The sequence below is a fragment of the Anolis carolinensis genome, chromosome 3 (genome assembly GCF_035594765.1).
Source record: "Anolis carolinensis isolate JA03-04 chromosome 3, rAnoCar3.1.pri, whole genome shotgun sequence".
NCBI classification, from domain to species: Eukaryota; Metazoa; Chordata; class Lepidosauria; order Squamata; family Dactyloidae; genus Anolis; species Anolis carolinensis.
Window position 1 is genome coordinate 244,992,195 of NC_085843.1, and position 19,373 is coordinate 245,011,567.

At 38.9% G+C, this 19,373-nt stretch overlaps 1 protein-coding gene and 1 non-coding gene across 2 annotated transcripts in view; both read right to left on the bottom strand.

Annotated features, from left to right (window-relative positions):
- Positions 1 to 19,373, bottom strand: part of LOC100558074 (vertebrate ancient opsin) — a 137,942-nt gene that overhangs the window by 21,680 nt on the left and 96,889 nt on the right. The gene's annotated exons all lie outside the window — the stretch shown is intronic.
- On the bottom strand, positions 9,110 to 9,209 carry mir727 (microRNA mir-727). The gene has a single exon (NR_129986.1). It is a non-coding gene; the product is annotated as a microRNA mir-727 (primary transcript).

Consider the following 19,373-nt stretch of genomic DNA (forward strand, 5'->3'; position numbering starts at 1 on the left):
CAGGGCCTTCTCGGTGATGGCCCTTCGGCTGCGGAACTCCCTCCCTAGCGACATTAGATCAGCCCCCTCCCTCCTAGCCTTCAGAAGGAAAGAAAAAACCTGGCTCTGGGATCAAGCTTTTGGAGAATAGCTTAATGCAATAATGGATTCGGAACATGTGAAATGACTACGGAATGGCCTCAGTCTACAATTTCTGGATGGCGTGATTTTAATATTAAATGTAATGTTTTTAAATGTTAAATATGTACTAATTTTAATTCAATTTATTTTAAGTGTAATGTTTTATGTGTTAAGGCATTGAATAGTTGCCACATGTAAGCTGCCATGAATCATCTTCAGGATAGAGAACGGTGAGGTATAAATAGGGTAAATAAATAAATAAGTCCTTTCTATTGTTGCCTATGGGACTCAGTTGTGGCAGTGCAAGGAAATGAAGGGAAGCCTCAATTTTCAGGAATTGGGTGCTATCCGACTCCCAAGGACAGAAGCCAGACAGAAGTAGAGAAAGTCAGAGAAAGGACTTGGGATGGCTTACATCCCTGAAGATGGAAAGGCATGGTAGTGAACAAAAGAAAACAATTCCCTCCACTTCTCCCTGCTTTCATATGCTGAGGTTCATAGAGTATTGTTCTACCATTGAAAAGTATCATATAAATAAACACAATGTTGGTTATACTTAGATTAATGCAATGCGGTATTACTGGTAAAGCTATTCTTGCTGAACATTTGCATCGACCGCAGCTTTTGAAGACATGGCATGGAAGGAGAAAAGGTGGTTGTGGATTTCACGAAACATCCTAGGCTGTAAGTTTTAAAATGCTTTGCATGCAAAGATTCTAAGAAACTAGACCTTTTGTCTATAAAACAGATTAAGTTTGTTTTTGAATGGGGATCTAGTGGGGGGTACTGTGTGTTTTGTTCAACTGTTATGTGAGTAAATACATGATTTGCATAGTGAATTAATAATATGTACCATATGTGAATCTGGCTGCCTGAATGCAGGAACTGGACTGTGACAACCTAGCAAAAAAGATAAAATCTTGATGAGTTGAATGGATAAAAGACGCGTATTTGAAAGGCCAAGTGAAAGTTGGCATGGAAGGAACCAGCAGCAGGGGAGAAGGAGGAGGCAGAAGAGGACAACCCTTGTTTGCAGGAGACAAAAGTAATTGTGACTGAGAAAGCTGGCACAGGATGAATGAAAATCAGGATTGAAAGACCTTAAAAATTAAACTGCAATCTAAAAGAGGAGAGAGAAAAAGGACTGGACTGAAGGCAAAACTAATAGACAAATGTCAGGCACTTTTGCTAGTATACTGTATTGTATGAATACCCTCCATCCTGTCCTTCTATATTCCCCATCCAGTGCTTCTTGAAGCAACCTCTGTTCCCTCTCTGGAAGAAAAGTGGCATATAAATTAAACAAATAAATAACATTCAAAGTGTCCCATTGAGGTTTTGGCCATCTATGGCCTGCAAACAACATTGATTAAATATGTTTTTGAAGGTCTTGCATAGATTCTCATTCCAGTGATTTGCCCTTTATTCAGCTGTGATGGATAGCAGGATATAAGCACAGCCAATGTCAACTGCCACCACTGTATGAGAGAATATTAATTGTGGAAGAAATTCTGGGCAGATTTCAGAGTGACTGTTGATAAAATACAACAGAATGTTTGGGGATAAGCCCTTCAGTTATTAAAACTCATTAAAAATAATGAACTCGGTCTCCTTGAGCCATTGTACTATCTTCAAGCACTTGAAAGGGAAGGTAACTCTTTCTTCTGATGCACTGCTACTGAAATATTTACTGAGATGTAACCCACTAGCAATAAAGCAAATTGAAAAGTAGAAAGTCAACTGTCAAAGATTGGTGGTGAAAGCACCCTTTTAAGGTGTTATTTTCTGTCCCTACTAGTGTTTTATCTGTGTGTTGAATGTGGAGGTGACAGAATTAACCTCTTGAACTGACAAAAGAAAAGCACAAATGAGTAAAATGATTCCCAGGGTAGTTTGAGAACAATTGGAAATACTAAGGTCTATTTTCTTAGTCCTCCAGGATAATGCAAAACTTCATAACTTCATAACATCCATAAACTTTTATACAGATCCACTTGTAATGTATACATCCGGATATTAGGCATGGTGAGATTACAGACCAAAAACAAGAATCTGGACAATTCAAGCAAATCCTAGCTTTAAGTGGTATTCAGACAGAAAGCCAGATGTGATCCTTAAGGAGTTCTGCAGTGGCCGCAGACTACTCACATCCATTGCCTTTCCAATGACTGCACATCACTGTGTAGTCAATTAACCTCATCCATGAATGTGCCATGGCTGAAATAGCACCAGTAATTGACTAATTATGTATGCATATGCAGAAGGAAATATGCTACTGTTAAGCTACTCTTAGAAATATATCTAACTGATACACTTATTGTTGCACTTGTAGCCATAGAAACATCTCCTATACTCAGATTGGCCCATTACAATTATGATATCAGTTCCATAGTACCGTCCTATAAATTAAAATACCCTCATCAGATATTTCTGATTTTTCCATAGGTTTGTAATAAAATTATAATGGGGCAGTAGGATTTAATTAGAATAATATTTTAAAGCAGAGAGTACAAAATATGTGTCCCTCCAGATATTTTGTACTACAGTTCCCATCATTCTTGACTATTTGTCATGAAAGTCCAGGTTTCATAAGAATGTGTAGAGGCTGATATATTCTCACCTCCAATTTTAAAAAGGGTAGACCAAATATAAAGAAATACAATATACAACATAATTACCGTATATGCATTCAAATGACAATCTGAATGGGAATGATTGGAAGGTTGCACTAAACACCAATGAAAATACAAAAACAGAAAGCCACAAAGGTGTCCTTGGGTTTTACATTATGAAACTAGAAAATGGTTTTAAATGGGTACTGTGAGACACTGAGCTCCCAGCGCTCTGAATATAACAACACTGTGCAGCATTATTGTCTTTTTCACCTGAATGGATTTTCTCTCCTAAGAACACAGATGAAACAGTGGGAAGAGACATAAGGATTAGTGGAAGACGACACTCCATAACGTTCTGTGTAGGTGGCAGGTCAATTATAAACCAACATATCTCGAAGTCCACTCTGTCCTTTTTGAACTACTTATTAAGGCATCTATTGGTTTCCTTGTTTGGCATGTCATGATGCAGGGTTTCATTCCAGAATTTAAAGGAGATGGGGTACAGCATCTTGAACAGCTCATCTGTCCACTGCAATAAAACTCAAGATATTCACGGCAACCTTGACATGTAAGACACCATCTGTCAGTGTTATTGATTAAGCAAAAGACTCTTCCCATTCTTTCCCTGTTTTTGTTTTTGTTTGTTTTTTGTTTTTTTACACAACCTGTCCCTATCTTGCTGTATGGCAAACTTGGAGTCCTGCTTTGCTACAGCAGCTGGGAGGAGAAACACAATAAAAGTTGTGTCTGTTGCATGTCTCACCTACTTATCCAATCTAAAAGAAGTTTGGGAAACATTTGGTCCTTGTTGTGAGTTGTGCTTATCGCAGACTAACAAGGAGTTTTTAGCAGCTAGGCTTCTCAGCTGTCCACACATTTCATTATAACTACTAAGGGCCCTCGTGGCACAGTGGTTTAAAGCCTTATGCCAGCAGGACTGATGACTTGAAGGTTGGGTTGCTGACCTGAAGGTTGCCGGTTCAAATCCAATCCGAGGAGAGCGCAGATGAGCTCCCTCTATCAGCTCCAGCTCGATGCGGGGACATGAGAGAAGCCTCCCACAATGATGGTAAAAACATCAAAACATCTGGATGTCCCCTGGGCAACGTCCTTGCAAACGGCTGATATGCTCACACCAGAAGCAACTTGCAGTTTCTCAAGTCACTCCTGACACACAAAAAACCTAATCATATACATACTAGCTTTCTTTAAAGACCACAGAGTTTATCACATGAGGAAGGCAAATCGCAATTTCAGCAGGATAATAGCATATTTCCTTGGACTTTTCACATCACATCCTTTCCCACCACTCTCCCAGTCATTATTAAATTATTTGTGTTTCTAAAATAAATACATTACAAGATGTTTTCCACTGGGAGAGCTGTGGGAAAGGAACAATGTCAGGTGATTAATTCAAGGCAAACACACTTTTGTCCTGCTGTAATTGCAATTTACCTGCCATGTTTGATAAACTCCCATATTTCATAACTTCTTTTTACTCTGCTTGAGTTATTCAGTCAAATCGCCTTAAACCTGAAGATCAATAGAAATGCAGCCAAATTTTTCTTCAGTCGAGGAATATTCAGTAGTGGTTTTACCAATTCCTTCATTTGAAATACTAGCCTTCAGCAGCTGTTATTTATTGTTGGTTTCCTTTTCCTTTTCAACAGGGCTGATCCTGATGAACTTACAAGATCTGGTGCCTTTAGGCTATTTAGACTCTTATGGCTATTCTGTTAAAGTATATTACCTCTATGTGGGAGGGATTTCCTTGGTCCTGGCCTTGGAAGGAGAAATGCTGGCATTTAGCCCAAAAATGTGAGAAAATAATGTAATCCCTAGCAATTACTGCAGAAGAACAGCAAGTGACCTTGGAATTAACTGCATTTGAGGCTGTATAAACATCTAGCCAAAAGATTATTTTCTATCATTGCATCCTTAATTTCTGTTTCTTACATATGGTGCCTTATAACATTACTTCAATGTAGTCTTTGAAATTAAATTTAGCCAGACAAGAGTCAGTCAAGCTTTCTGGATCAATACAGTCCTTCAGATGTTTTGGATTTCAGCTCCCAGGAACCACAGCAGTATGACAAATGGAATTATGGAATTATGGTGCCAACCTTACAGGTAAAAAGAGGACCTTTTCTGCGGCTGCTCCCAAATTCTACAACTGCCCGGTGAAACAAGGCTGGCTCTGTTTTTGCTGGGTTTTTTCCCCCTTGGCAGGTGAAACCCTTCCAGCAAACTTTTGGGAAATACTTGTTCTACAACAAAAGGACCTTTTTAATGCTCTGTACAATTTTATTCTTTGTTTTAAATGCAATGTTTTAAATTCTACCTTTTCATACGGTTTTATATGATTTTAGCTATGTGTGTTCCCAATCTGGAGAAAAATAAAGTTTTAGAAATCCACAAAACCAGCATAGGATAGTGCTGCAATATTTTTGAAACTGGCCCAGCTGCTTCAATGATTACAAATTTCACTCGTTGAATTTCCACCCTATTTTTATTATTGCATTGTTTCATGTTTTTCACCTAGAAGCTATCTCAGTGCCCAAAGGTAGCTTAGAAATTTTCTCAGGTGAAATATAGGGATATTACTAATGCAAAAGCCCCCATGTATCAAAATGTATCAATGAAGACTAAAAGAAAAGACCACCTGGATCGGAGCAAAGGCCTATCTCTTTCCTCATCCTGTAGTCAACCATATGCCTGTGGGAAGTCCCAAAGCAGGACATATTGTCTCTGATCCTGGAAGTAGCATGTAGTCACGACTTGTCTGCCTCCAGGATCAGAGACAATATGCCTTTGAATACCAACGGCTGGTGAATGACAGCAGGAGGGGATTTTTTGCCCCCAAGTCCTGCTTTGTGACTCCAGACTTATTTTAAGACCTGAAGCTATGGGAAAATAACTTTGTAATGCCTCGTGATTTCATTGTTTCATCTGTACATAATTAGAGAAAAGAAAATATGTCATGTACCCACGCAAAATTTAAAAAACCCAAATACTTCTTGAAGTTCTATAGTCCGAATGGTATTTTATTTTATTTTCTAAATATCCCTATCATTTTAATATTCACAAACCATATCAATAACACAAGCAAAATATATCCCTACTAAGAGTATCATTCAATCCACACTAGTTGTGTTCCAAAATAACATATCCATCAATTATCATTCCCACCTCTTCTTTGAAGAATAACCTGTAGTTCAAAGCATGCTCTTTCATTTGAAACTTGTCAAGTGAAATGTGTGTGACTTAAGAAATTGAAGGGGGAAGGGTAGCATTTTCAGCTGTTCTGAGAAACAAATATGATGGCTTTCTGATTGGTATGCCTCTTATTTGCAGCTGAAATGTGAAGAATGCAGGGCTTTGAAGACGGGCAGCCTAACAGTTGGAGTGTTTACCTCTGTCAGGTAAATCTTACTGTTTTGGCATATTGACTCTCAATTATAATGAAAGCATTTCTTTTTTATGAGCCAAGCATTTGCAGAAACTAAACCACATGCCGACGGCATGGGGAGATACAAGCATGAACTTTTTTTTAGTCATGGGAGATATCTAAAGCATTTTGTATGTGATTGAAATACTTGAAGATTCCCTCTGTTAGGAGCAGATGGCATTCAAGTACGCTACTTGCAAAAGATTTAGCAAGAAATATTTGGAAGCTGTGTGTCAAAAAGTGCGCACAATGCAATGTAGCATGAATTGGAAAAAGGATGCTGAATCAGATATATCCAGTGAAAAAGTGAATGTCTTCTTAATTTTCAGGAAAGAAGAACATGGAAAAAATAGCCCAGGAATTCAGCAGAAAATATGGAACTACAGTAGAGTCTCACTTATCCAACACTCATTTATCCAACTTTCTGGATTATCCAATGCATTTTTGTAGTCGATGTTTTCAATAAATCGTGATATTTTGGTGCTAAATTCGTAAATACAGTAATTACTACATAGCATTATTTCGTATTGAACTACTTTTTTGGTCAAATTTGTTGTATAACATGATGTTTGGGTGTTTAATTTGTAAAATAATAACCTAATTTGATGTTTAATAGGCTTTTCCTTAATCCCTCCTTATTATCCAACATATTTGCTTATCCAACATTCTGCCAGCCCGTTTATATTGGATAAGTGAGACTCTACTGTATTTCATAGTATAGACTTATATTCTAATATTTTGTGCACAGCTATGCTGTTTCTTCAGTATTACTTTCAAATGTTTTTTCACAAATGGCATTACTAAAGATGATTAAGTATCTAAAGATGATTTAGCAATGTTTTTCGTGCCACCAGTCTTCTAAAACCATGCAGTTTTTAAAGACTTTTTCTAGTTTAGGACGACTTCTAAACTGGTTACTATACATAGAAAAAACCCTTTAAAATTTGGCACAGAATGAATTATGAAAGTTGCATAGATATGAATAGGTTTTATAGATACATTTCTCTATGGATCTTGTCACATGGCCCAACTGGGCCATTCTGTCTTGCCAACGTGATGCCCTGTGCACCCTCCCTCTTCTTCTCATCACACATGGAGGGCAGGAAAGGAAGCATTGGCACCCTTTTCCACATCCATCACATGGCGGAAAGGGTGGCAACATGCCTTGCCCCGCTAACCATTCTGCCATTACATGGGATTTTGGGTCCAAACATGCAAGTATCTCCATCAGACTACCGCACAACACTTTCATCCCTATAGTGGAGGGCAAAATGCCTTTTGGGGCTTCACCTCCACTTTGGGAGGAAAGTGGGTGGGGGCTGCCATGCGTCATGTGATGGTGCATGGCAGGTCTCGTCAAAGACATGCATGAAGGCGGCAAATGGGGCATTTTTGCCCCATGTGAAGAAGTCCCAAGTGACATTCAGAAACCTTTTACTGTTGCCAATTTTGGGACCCCAACATTGAACTAAAGGGACCCCATTTGGGGTCAGGACCCACAGTTTAAGAAGCAGTGTTCTAGTGTAATTCCAGGTTATACTACTATCAAGCCTCCCAAAGTTTCTTGCCTTTGAGTGGAATCTTAATTGGTCAAATTAAGATCGCTGGTCGCTGCTGCCAGCAAACAGGCCTTTTTCCATCTACGCCAAGCGAGGCAATTGGCACCCTATCTATCTGATGAGGCTCTGGCAACAGTCATCCATGCCACGGTCACGTCTAGGCTGGACTATTGCAACGCCCTGTATGTTGGCCTTCCGAAGTCTACGACCTGAAAGCTCCGTATTGTTCAGAATGCGGCAGCCAGGCAATTAATGGATGGAGGGCAATTAATAAGTAATTAAATGATGATGATGATGATGATGATGATGATGATGGTGAAATTCACCAAAAGTCACTTCAGAGAAACCAACATAATTGAAGCTGTGCTTTGTCCAAATCCCTACTAATGTTGTTGTTGTGTGCCTTTTAGTTGTTTCCAGCCTACAGCAGCCCTAAGGTAAACCAATCACAGAGGTCTTTTTTGGGTTGAGAGTTTGTGACTCACCCAAAGGTAGCCAGTGGGTTTCCATGGTTGAGTGGCTGAACCATAATCCAGTGTTCAAATCATTATTCCACTTTGGTTCTCTATGTATGGAGTATTGGAAATTAAGCCTTGCTCTGACTTAATTTTGGGCTGGCATTGTGGCTGTGTCTCATGGCTGGAAAAAGTTTGGATCTAGCATAATTTAGCCCCCTTTCTTGCCCTGTCCCTCATCTCCCGTTTTGTAAGCTCTTGGCCTGGTAGATCCTAACATACAGAACAGATTGCGCTACTGATAGATTCCAGAAGAAGGAGATTTCTAGTATGGAAAGGGCATTTCTGTTGGCAGAGCAGACATGTGCCTGTCCTACCATGTTGCCCCCCCCCCCCCCACACACACACACACCACAGAAACAGCCTTGGTAAAGATGCTGGGTGGACAGTTGAATCCAAACCTTTTTCAGTCTAGAGGTGCAGCAGATTACCTAGAAGATGGTTCTGTTGGGCAGAAGAGCATTTCTGATGGCATTGGAGGCTTGTGATAATCTCCTAACTCCCTACAACTAGGATATTTAGGATTACACCTTCTTTTTATAAAACTATTTTTACAGTTCAATCACTGAATTCACTTCATTCAACAGTATATGTTACCACCCATTTCACGAACAGCACAGAACAAAGAAAGCCTAGAGGTTCAAACCAACAAAAAGGGAGAATATTGGTTTATTTTTTATTAAGAAAGACATGGTTCAATGCTTTTAAAAATATGCAAATGGTTAAATGCAATTTTTTGAAGGAGGTCATGATGAATAATCTTCTACTTACCCTGTCTTTTCTCCTTGAGTTGTCTACGAAGCCGTTGGCTTCTTCCAAAGCAGACAGTCTTCTGTAGTGGGAAAGTTACCTTGAATCTGCACAGCATTTTTAGTCTTCAACTCGCCTCAACTCACCTTTTCCATTTAACGGGCTGGGAGGAATTGAAGACTGAAAATGACATACAGGGCAATCAAGTTCCACTTTTGCTGAGACGAAATAGTTCCGAGACTGATGTCTGCTGTGTGTGATTATCTGAAATGTTTGTGGGAAGAAACAGCATAGAGTTGTTTATACCAAAAATATAGTTTAGGATGCTGTGGAAAACTCCTGCATAGTGCTTTATCACTGAGTGAATTTTTATTCCCAGAAGAATGTAGATACTTTAACATACTGGAAAATCATTAACATGTTATCTTTAGATAATAAATTATATCACACACAAAATACCCAATTACTCTTTCATAGATAAGATCTAGTAGATAGCTTATATTTGCATTTCATTATCTAAGACAAAATATAATTTATGTATCTGAACTGTTGACTGAAATGTGAAAAATGTTTGGTCATGGATACTTAAGATCAAAGGAAACATTGCCAATAATGAGTTCAATCATTGCAACTAAAAGCTGTGACCAAACAGAATGTGATAAAATAGTGGAATAAGAAAGTGGAAAATATATCGTGCCTTTGAAAAATTAATATATTTCACTCTACCAACTGACGACTCGGTGACATGTTATAGATATAGCTAACATCTATACTTCTTTCCCTTTTTTCAGTTTGGAGGACTGATTTTCATTGTTCCCCATGCAGAAAATTCAACCCTATTTAACCAAGCCCCAGTTTTATTGGCAAGATTCCTTCAAAAAATCTGTTAATGCCAGCGAAAGGCTTTATGAGAAGAAGTGTTGCCTGTGGGTAGAGATTCTCCAGCTCTAGATGAAAACTAAGGCCCCTTCTACACAATTGAATAAAATCCCACATTATCTGCTTTGAACTAGAATATATGGCAGTTGGACTTAGATAACCCAGTTCAAAGCAGATATTGTGGGATTTTCTTCCTTGATATTCTGGGTTATATGGCTGTGTGGAAGGGCCCTAAGAAACAATGGTGTAATCCTTGTTTGTTCTCATCAACCAGAGTTCAGGGTAATCCTTCCTCACCCCAGTGTCTGTATTCCCTTCAATGTCTGCATTAACCTTCAAGGTGTGAGAATACCAATGCAAGGCGAGCCAAAGCCAAACCAGGTGGGATCAATGGTACATCTACAGATTTACTGGTACAGTAGAGTCTCACTTATCCAAGCTAAATGGGCCAGAAGAAGCTTGGATAAGCGAATTTCTTGGATAATAAGGAGGGATTAAGGAAAAGCCATCAAATTAGGTTATGATTTTACCAAAAAGTCATGTTTTACAACAAATTTGGCAGAAAAAGCAGTTCAATCCGCAGTAATGTTATGTTGTAATTACTGTATTTACGAATTTAGCACCAAAATATCACGATATATTGAAAACATTGACTACAAAAATGGCTTGGATAATCCAGAAACTTGGATAAGCGAGGCTTGGATAAGTGAGACTGTACTGTATTTACATACCTCCTCTTTATATATACTTACAAGCACCAAATACAGAGGGAACCATTTTCATATCTGTACTCACATACGTTGTTGGAATTGATGTGTATGCTACTAGGTGGCATTAATAGTTGTATTACTCTGTGGGTCATAGTGTTTACTATGACAGCTATAAAATTAAAATCCATGCACAAAAAATATTGTCATGGCAAAAAGAATGGTCTCTTGTCTTGTTAATCCCATTTTGGGAGAAAGGTGGGGTATAAATTCAATAAAGAAAGGAGGAACAAAATGTTTGGGGATGGGGATAGTATACCTTTGTATTAGAAAGGAACATTGTGTTATAATTTTTACTCGTATTAAGTTTAATTGTTTTAAGTATGTATGATAAATATCAATGACATGTTAATATTGAATAGTGCATTTTCAGATATCTTCTGTGTCTTGTTTCTATGTGTTAATTTGTGATGGTCATTAACAATAATCAATAAACAGATAGGGACATAAGCTTTCTTAAATCATGCTATGTATGCAGGGCAGAAAAACACCATTGTGTAACCAATGTATTCTGCAAATAGTGGGAAGGGTGTTGTGCGGACAGCATGTTCTTTAGTCCTTTGTGCATTGGACATTGCTTTGTGTGTTGCATTTTGCATGTGTACATTATGCATTGAGTTTGGGCATCCTATATTGTATGTTGCAGATGTAATCTTGTACAGTTCTAGAAATCTTGATTTTCCCACTTCCTGAGCAATGCTTTCCATAGTGCCAAGGTATTCCACAATGTATTTTCCTGCAATTTTTCTACAACTTTAAAAGGATGTCTATTTTTAAAAACTTGCATAATTATGCTTGGAACTGTGCAACTTTCTGCAGAACAACTGTCAGTATGGACAGATGGACAGCTGAAAAGCCCAGTTGCTAAAAATTATTTGCCAATCTGCTACAAGTAAGTTGTTCTGCAAAATGCTGCACAGTTTATCCCTTTGGCTAAGGGGTTTTTGTGCAATTTTTGAGAAAGTGGGAGAAGATAGGACAAGACAGAAGAGAGTACACTGAATAATACCAGGAATTAATAAATAAAGATGCATTATGGAGTATGAGTCACAATAGTCTTGCAGAGTTAATTTTAGAAAAGGCAAGGTCTGCAGCTGCACTATTGGGCTTTCAGAAGCCCTTACACTTGTGATGAAGGACTGTTCCCATTTCCTGCAAATCAGCATGAACAGTGTTTTACCCAATGGAAATGTTGCACACCTTGTTATTGTTTCCCAGACAAATAATTCCAATGAAATTATTATATGATGAGAATGTAAAGAAGCCAAAAGTACTGCAGTGAGTGAATAAGGCATATATATATATATATATATATATATATATATATATATATATATGCCAATGCCCTAAGCCGCAGAGGTGTGAGGATTAATGTACTCTGTGTCTGCGTTGTGTAATAAATATACATGTGTTTTGTTGTATGATGTGCATGTGGGTAACAGGAGAAGATTTCAATTTTTTTCAGTTAAGGTGTGCAATTTAGGGACTTAGTACAGTCTCGGAATCAACACCATTCCAGTATTGTTCCATCCCAATACTAATAAAAGTTGAACAGTTTCTGTTTCTAAAACAGCAGGTTTGCCAAGGTTATACAGTTTAGTGTGCTGAGAACAAAATTCTGTAGATACGTAAATACCTTGCAAGTTTTCAATTGTTTCAACACTATACTGTGCATTGTGTTATGCATCTTACATTGTGCATTGCATTTGCTCATTGTACATTGTAGTCATGCACCCTATATTTTACACTGCAGTTGTGCATCCTATATTATTTATTGTGGTTGTGCACTGTATATTATGCAGTTCCAAAATGTTGTCATTTGGCATGCGGGCTGTATAGCGTCTTAGACTACACCAGAGTTTTCCAAATTGTATGTTGTGACGCATTGGTGTGTCAGTTACAATGTATAGGTGTGTCACGTGGCTATAACAATAAATGAGAAAAAAATCTTGTAAATGTATGCTGTGATATTCCAAATATAAATAAAAGGTTTCCATGAGATATGTTGTGTTCCCATACATTTCATTATTACAATGTAATACAAGGGATTGGTTTAACCTCCAGTTTGCTAATAAAACTGAATTACTGTGTCACAAAATAACACATGTCTAAAAAGTGTCACACCAACATGAAATTTTGGAAGGCTTTGCATGACACTGAGGGAATATTAGATTGCAGAACCCTCAAAATCTTTTACACTAACAGCTTGAGATGGATGGGAAAAGATGCTGCAGGAGACCTCTGGTCTATGAGCTCATGCAGGATAGTGCCCATAATCTTCTTTAGTGTGGCTACGTATTCATTAGTAACTGCTTCACATATCCAATCACATTTAAGCACTGATGAGAGATATGAATGTGACCAATATACTTATGATTACAATACTACACATAGGGGTATCTAGGACTATGCCAGAACTTGTGATTTTGAAACTGATATCTGAGACCTAGGATTTCATCAGGCGCAGTCTTCTCTGCATCTTTATGTTTTCAGGCACTGGCAAAACAGAGTCCCATAGATACCATCCCATGATGCATGGCCACTTCCGGTGGCTGTCCATGGGAATCTGTGTTGCCAGTGCCTGAAAATTGGGAGAAGATTCCATTTTCAGGAATCCTGAAAATTCCTGAATGCCTAACAGGAGAAAATGGTGAGAAAATGGAGAAAGCACGACAAATGACAGGAAATGACGTGGGATGACTGGCTATGCCAGAAGATGGGGAAAGGAGGACAATTCTCTCTGCTTTCCCCCTGTCCATCTAATGAGGTCCCAAGTGATAACTTCTTGAACTGTCACAGGAAGCATGGTCAGATGGTTGCAAAGGCAGTCTCTGATGATAATGTTATTAAGAGCAAAACCTTAAACAGCATTTACAACTGCACACAAACACCAAGCCCAGAGCCCTAACTGCGCAGGCAAAGCAAAAGAATCCATGCCATCCATCTCGTGGTGAGAGACATGGGAAGTTGAGGGAACAGCTCAAATGCATTTTAGAGTAATTACACTGCCTACTTCTGTTCTCTGAGCACAGTCCAGCTAAAATCAAAGCACTCTGAAATCCCATTAATTTCAACAGGAGACTTAAATACATGCATGAATCACTCCCACTCAAAGTGCTGAGGTTAATAATCGACCAGAACAAGCAGCTTTGCACAAGACTCCTGTTCTTAACAGGTGCCTAATCTGTAGAATTCGACAAGGGAAACATTTAACAATATTTACATGCTGGAATCCTCAGATGATGCTTCTTTTAAGAGCAAAACATTTATTTTATTTCTAGACATAAATGAATATTACAGTTCACATATTATTTTGATAGCGTACCTTTGAGTTGATGCTTTTGTGTGTATGTACATACAGACACATACATACAAACACACTATAATACAGACTTGATATCTTTCACTCAAAATGCTTGTGACCAGAAATGTTTTGGATTTTTTTTTTTCAGATTTTGAAATATCTGTGAAATGGAGGGAACCCAAGCTTGGTGTGAATTCATGTCTTCCACCATTTCACATATCCTTGCATCCCTCTCCAACCTCGTTTTTCTTTTGCCTTGTGTTTTGTTTGTTCGCTGACCTGTGTTGTGAAGGAGATTTTTGTTTTCGTGTCAGGAGCAACCTGAGTTGCTTCTGGAGTGAGAGAATTAGCCGTCTGCAAGGACGTTGCCCAGGGGACGCCCGGATGTTTTTGATGTTTTACCATCCTTGTGGGAGGCTTCTCTCATATCCCCGCATGCAGCTGGAGCTGATAGAGGGAGCTCATCTGCACTCTCCCCGGGTGGGATTCGAACCTGGCAGCCTTCAGGTCAGCAACCCAACCTTCAGGTCACAAGGCTTTTATCCCCTAGGCCACCAGAGGCTCATGTGAAGGAGATGTGAGGATGCATTGAGACTTTTTTTTTTCGTGTCAGGAGCAACCGGAGTTGCTTCTGGAGTGAGAGAATTGGCCGTCTACAAGGTCGTTGCCCAGGGGACGCCCGGATGTTTTGATGTTTTTACCATCCTTGTGGGAGGCTTCTCTCGTGTCCCCGCATGGAGCTGGAGCTGATAGAGGGAGCTCATCCACACTCTCCCCAGGTGGGATTCGAACCTGGCAGCTTTCAGGTCAGCAACCCAACCTTCAAGTCACTTAGTCCACTATGCCATCTGGGTGTCAGAAGGTGTCAGAGACTTTGGGCATGATGGATTTGATATTGTATTCCTTAAAAAAACAAAAAACAAAATAAGCTCCATATACTGTACTGGAGATCTCTGGGATGTTTACCAGCCTCCCCTTCCGCCTTGTGAGCAAACAACACAGACACCATCTTAAAGGTGGAAGTGGGTGGGTGGCAGCAAAAAGTCTCTAGAAGACTGTGCCTTGAAAATTTGGTCAAAATCCAATGAAAAATTTCCATCCCAACTGGTTTTAAAGACAGGAGAAAGGAGTCGCCACTGAAGCAAGGAGATTCAGGATGAGATTCTTATTTTTTATACCCAAACATAGATTCTACTGATAATGCCAGAAGAGAGGATAGAATTGCAATGTATCCCGAGGAGATGAACCTGAGTATAAATACAATACTTAGGACTTCCTCCCATATAGCAATTTAAGCATCCTAGGAATGCTTGCCAGCCAGTTGAGCGCTGGATGGGCACAAAGCTCATCATACAACATCCCTAACTGGCATGGAAATGTCATAAGATGCTTCTTCATCAATACGGGAAGGCTGCAACCTCTGTCCCATCTGAGCCATGCTTCCCCTACGTCATGGGGGAAGCATTGCCAAGCCAGAGTGGTGCGCTGGGTGACAGTCACATGCCAATTCACCACGCTTGCTGACAAAACGGCATGGGGGGAGGGGGCATGTGATAAGGTCCTTAATCTTTCCATAGCCAACATCATTTACATATTATTTAGGCAGTTGGTTTAACTCCTAAGAAATTATTAACTTTCTAGTCTGTATTTTCTTTGATACGTGAATCAAACCTGCTTTCAATGCAGATCAGGACAAACATAAATGATTGCTGTTCAGTGTTTTTTGGGTTTTTTTCACAAAAAGGATCCCTTGGTCCTCCAGTGCAACTCTTTGCTCAACTTCTGCCAGAAATTGACCATAGAAGCACACAGCTGATCATAAAATTACACTATAGCAATGGTTCTCAAGCTGTGGGTCCCCAAGTGTTTTGGCCGACAAATCCCAGTCAGTTTACCAGCTTTTAGGATTTCTGGGAGTTGAAGGCCAAAATATCTGGGGAACCACAGGTTGAGAACCACCACACTAGAGGTTCTAGAAATTCTTAAAGAAACACATTAATCAAATTTGGAAATAATCAAATCTGCAAAAGTTCAGCTCACAAATGTGGAGAGGCAACTGTATTTTCATTCATGCTCGTACTAAGGCTTCTTTCATGTATACTGTATTTATGTGATTTTAAGTGTTCTCAAACATTATTGTCAGGTTCTAGTTGAGTTTTGTATTTTGGTTTAATTTGTATTGCAAGCTGTGTTGGGGAGGAAATAAAATTATCAATTGCATTTGCAGACTTGGGAACACAAGTAGTTTGCTTAAAAGAAGAATATATACAGTCACGGTGCACCACCATGCATAACAGTGATAAAGATATATAATAAATACAAGTAAAACCAATATTTTTTAGTTATGTAAGCATTTTGATTAACCATGCTTTCAAGGTACTGGTGATCCGTAGCACTTTTCTTCTGTGAAATAAATTAATGATGTTCTTGGTCTCCTGTTGAGATAACTGTAATTTTAATTAGGATTTAAGTTCTCTTGCTTTGTTTTCAGCTTCTGTTCTGTGCCTGTCAGCAGATAAGAGTATCAACAGCCTTAGAGATCTCCTGACAGCTTTGCTGATTATGTTAGAATTTCGGCAGATATTGCCCAGAGCTATGGAGACAACCTGAAAGTCCTAAAATATCTCACTTCCTTTGCTACTTTAGTTGTTAGAATTGCTCATAATGTGTTTCACTGATATTTCTATATACTCCCTGACAGCTTATTAGAGACTTGTGATGATTTAATATATAAGACCTAAGAGTTGTTCTTGGTAGAAAACATACGAAATGGGTAGAAAGAAGTGAAGACTGAAATATGACTATAGTGAATGTGGTCACTGTCACCTGCCAGATGGATTTTAAAACCTTGTCAGCAACATTAGGTGCTGCTAGATAGTAGAGTTGGACTCAAATCCTGTTTTATCTGTTTCTTTCATGGTTTTGTATTGTTCTGTCAATTCTGACTTGTTTGATAGCTCAGACATCATTTTTAAACACATTGGCATGCTGGTAACCTCTGGAGTTTGGAAACCAACATCCTTGGATACTCAATTCCCATTAGATACATAGTAAAATAGTGTGCCTTCTATAAAATGGTAAAATCAAGGTTTGTTTTTTGGATTTAAGGGTGGTGGTGAAGTATTTTCAAGCCGTGAATATTTGAATCCATATATACAGAACCTATGGATATGAAGGCTGAAAAAGAAGACAGGGAGATACTGATGATGACGCAAGAAGGAGAGAGTTTGTATAGACTTCACTATAGACTTCACTATGGCAGGAAGAATGATGCTGCCCATAAAGACTGAGAAAGGAAAGCTTTGCATACATCTCAGAAGTATTGGTTGGAATCAGTGGAATGAACCAGAGCAGTAGTTCTCAGCCTGTGGCTTCCCAGGTGTTTTGGCCTACAACTCCCAGAAATCCCAGCCAGTTTACCAGCTGTTAGGATTTCTGGGAGTTGAAGGCCAAAACATCTGGGGACCCACAGGTTGACCACTGGCCTAAGAGAACGCACAAGGATTTCAAATTGAATAAAATTAAACCAGTGCTACAGTATTTGCTAAATGTTAGAAGTCATTGAGCTGTTAAATCACATAAATGAGAGACCACTGAGTCCTGTTTCATGCTAATACCTGCCACACAGAACCTGCATTGTTCTTGGTTTTAACAACTAATCATCCACTAGAGTTTTGACAGTTGCAACTATCACTTTCTGTGTCTATTTGTTTAATGAGCCACTTTTCCTTTCTGTAGACTGTCTTTTTTTTTTTTTTAGAAAATGACTTCTCTTGAGACAGATAAGAGTCTTTCTACATTTTAAACAATAGACCATGGCTAAGAATTTCTACATATTTTCTTTTCTCCCTACAATTTATATTTAACCTTGAGGCAAATCCCATGTATTGTTCACCTTGGCAGGTGATGGGAGAAGATCAGAGAAGAAAAATATTGACTTGTAAGGAGAAGTAACAATACAGCTTTCAATAGTGCTTTGGTATACGTGATTATATATTTTTAAAGAAATTAAAGCTCGTCTTATATAAGCTTTAATTTAAAGCTCGTCTTATATACAATGATTGTTTATGACTTCACACAAACAAAACTTTATGGAACTTATGGGAAAAACATTACAAGATGTATTTTTCAAAAGTTTAGAGAGGTTTGCAAGGATCCAGATGACAGTGGCCAATATCCTACATCACAATTATACAATTTTCCTCAAAGCTACCTTAACAACCAGCAGCTGCTCTAAGCAATGGAGGCATATTCTACTTGTGACCAGGGAGTAGCATAATGATTTTCCTAGTGATTTATGATGAAACAACAAATTGAGACATGGCTCCTCTTTCTGTTTATAACAATCTCTCTCCTTGGTGGGAGAGGGCTGGAAAGGTCATTCTACTCTATCCCAATTGCAGCAGATAGAGTTCCATCATTTAGAGCAGCTCCCTGGAGTTTAAGGTAGGACTTGGAAACATTCAACATTGTCTTGTAGTCATGCTTCTGTACACCATCGTAATCTTTATTTTTTGTACTATTACGCTTCCTTTATTTTTCAAATTTTATTTTTAGTGCAGTAATTCAATTTCAGCATAAAAACACAGACAGTTTTGGAATAGCAAGGGGAAAGGAGAGGTAGTAGAAGAGAAAAATTCCACCTCCTGAGGTCACATTACTGTAGCACATGCCAGCAGTAATGAGGATAAGTAAGGAAGTAAAACTTCATTTCTATCCCACCCTATCTCCCCATGGGGACTCAGAGCGGTTCACAACATAAGAGGCAAACATTCAATGCTGTAAAATGCAACAGCAGACTAAAACAATTAAAAATAACAGAGCATTCAACAATAAAGCAGATCACATGAAAATAATAATAAATCGCACAATGTTAATAAAACAAAGTTAAAAGGTGTGTCTAAATTCTATTCTGTATTTCATAGTCCTGAATCTTTTAAACATTCACATCTCCATATGTTTGGGGTACATATTTGCTTCCTAAAGGAGGACAGTGATGGGGCCGTTCTGATCTCCTTCAGGAAGGAGTTCCAGAGCCAGGGGCAACTACAGAGAAGGCCCTCTCTCTCATTTCCACCAACCAAGTTTGAGACGGGGGTAGTGCCACGAGAAGGTGTGTAGTGCCTGAGCAGGCTCATATGAGGAGATGTGGTTAGCCAGGTAGTCTGGACCCAGACACAGAAGCAGAAGAGACCCATTGCACCAAAGTAGATGATAGGAATGTTGTGGGGTTGGAATCTATTGCAAGAGATGGGGAATTCATGGGGGGCAGTGGAGGGATGTGCATGGTGTCATGTCATAGGGATCATCACCAAACATGACAGTCCAGCCGGTTTGCCTGCCTCCTGTGATAACGTTCATAGCATAACTAATATAGATATAGATCGGTAACTCTAGGGATGCATATACACTGTAG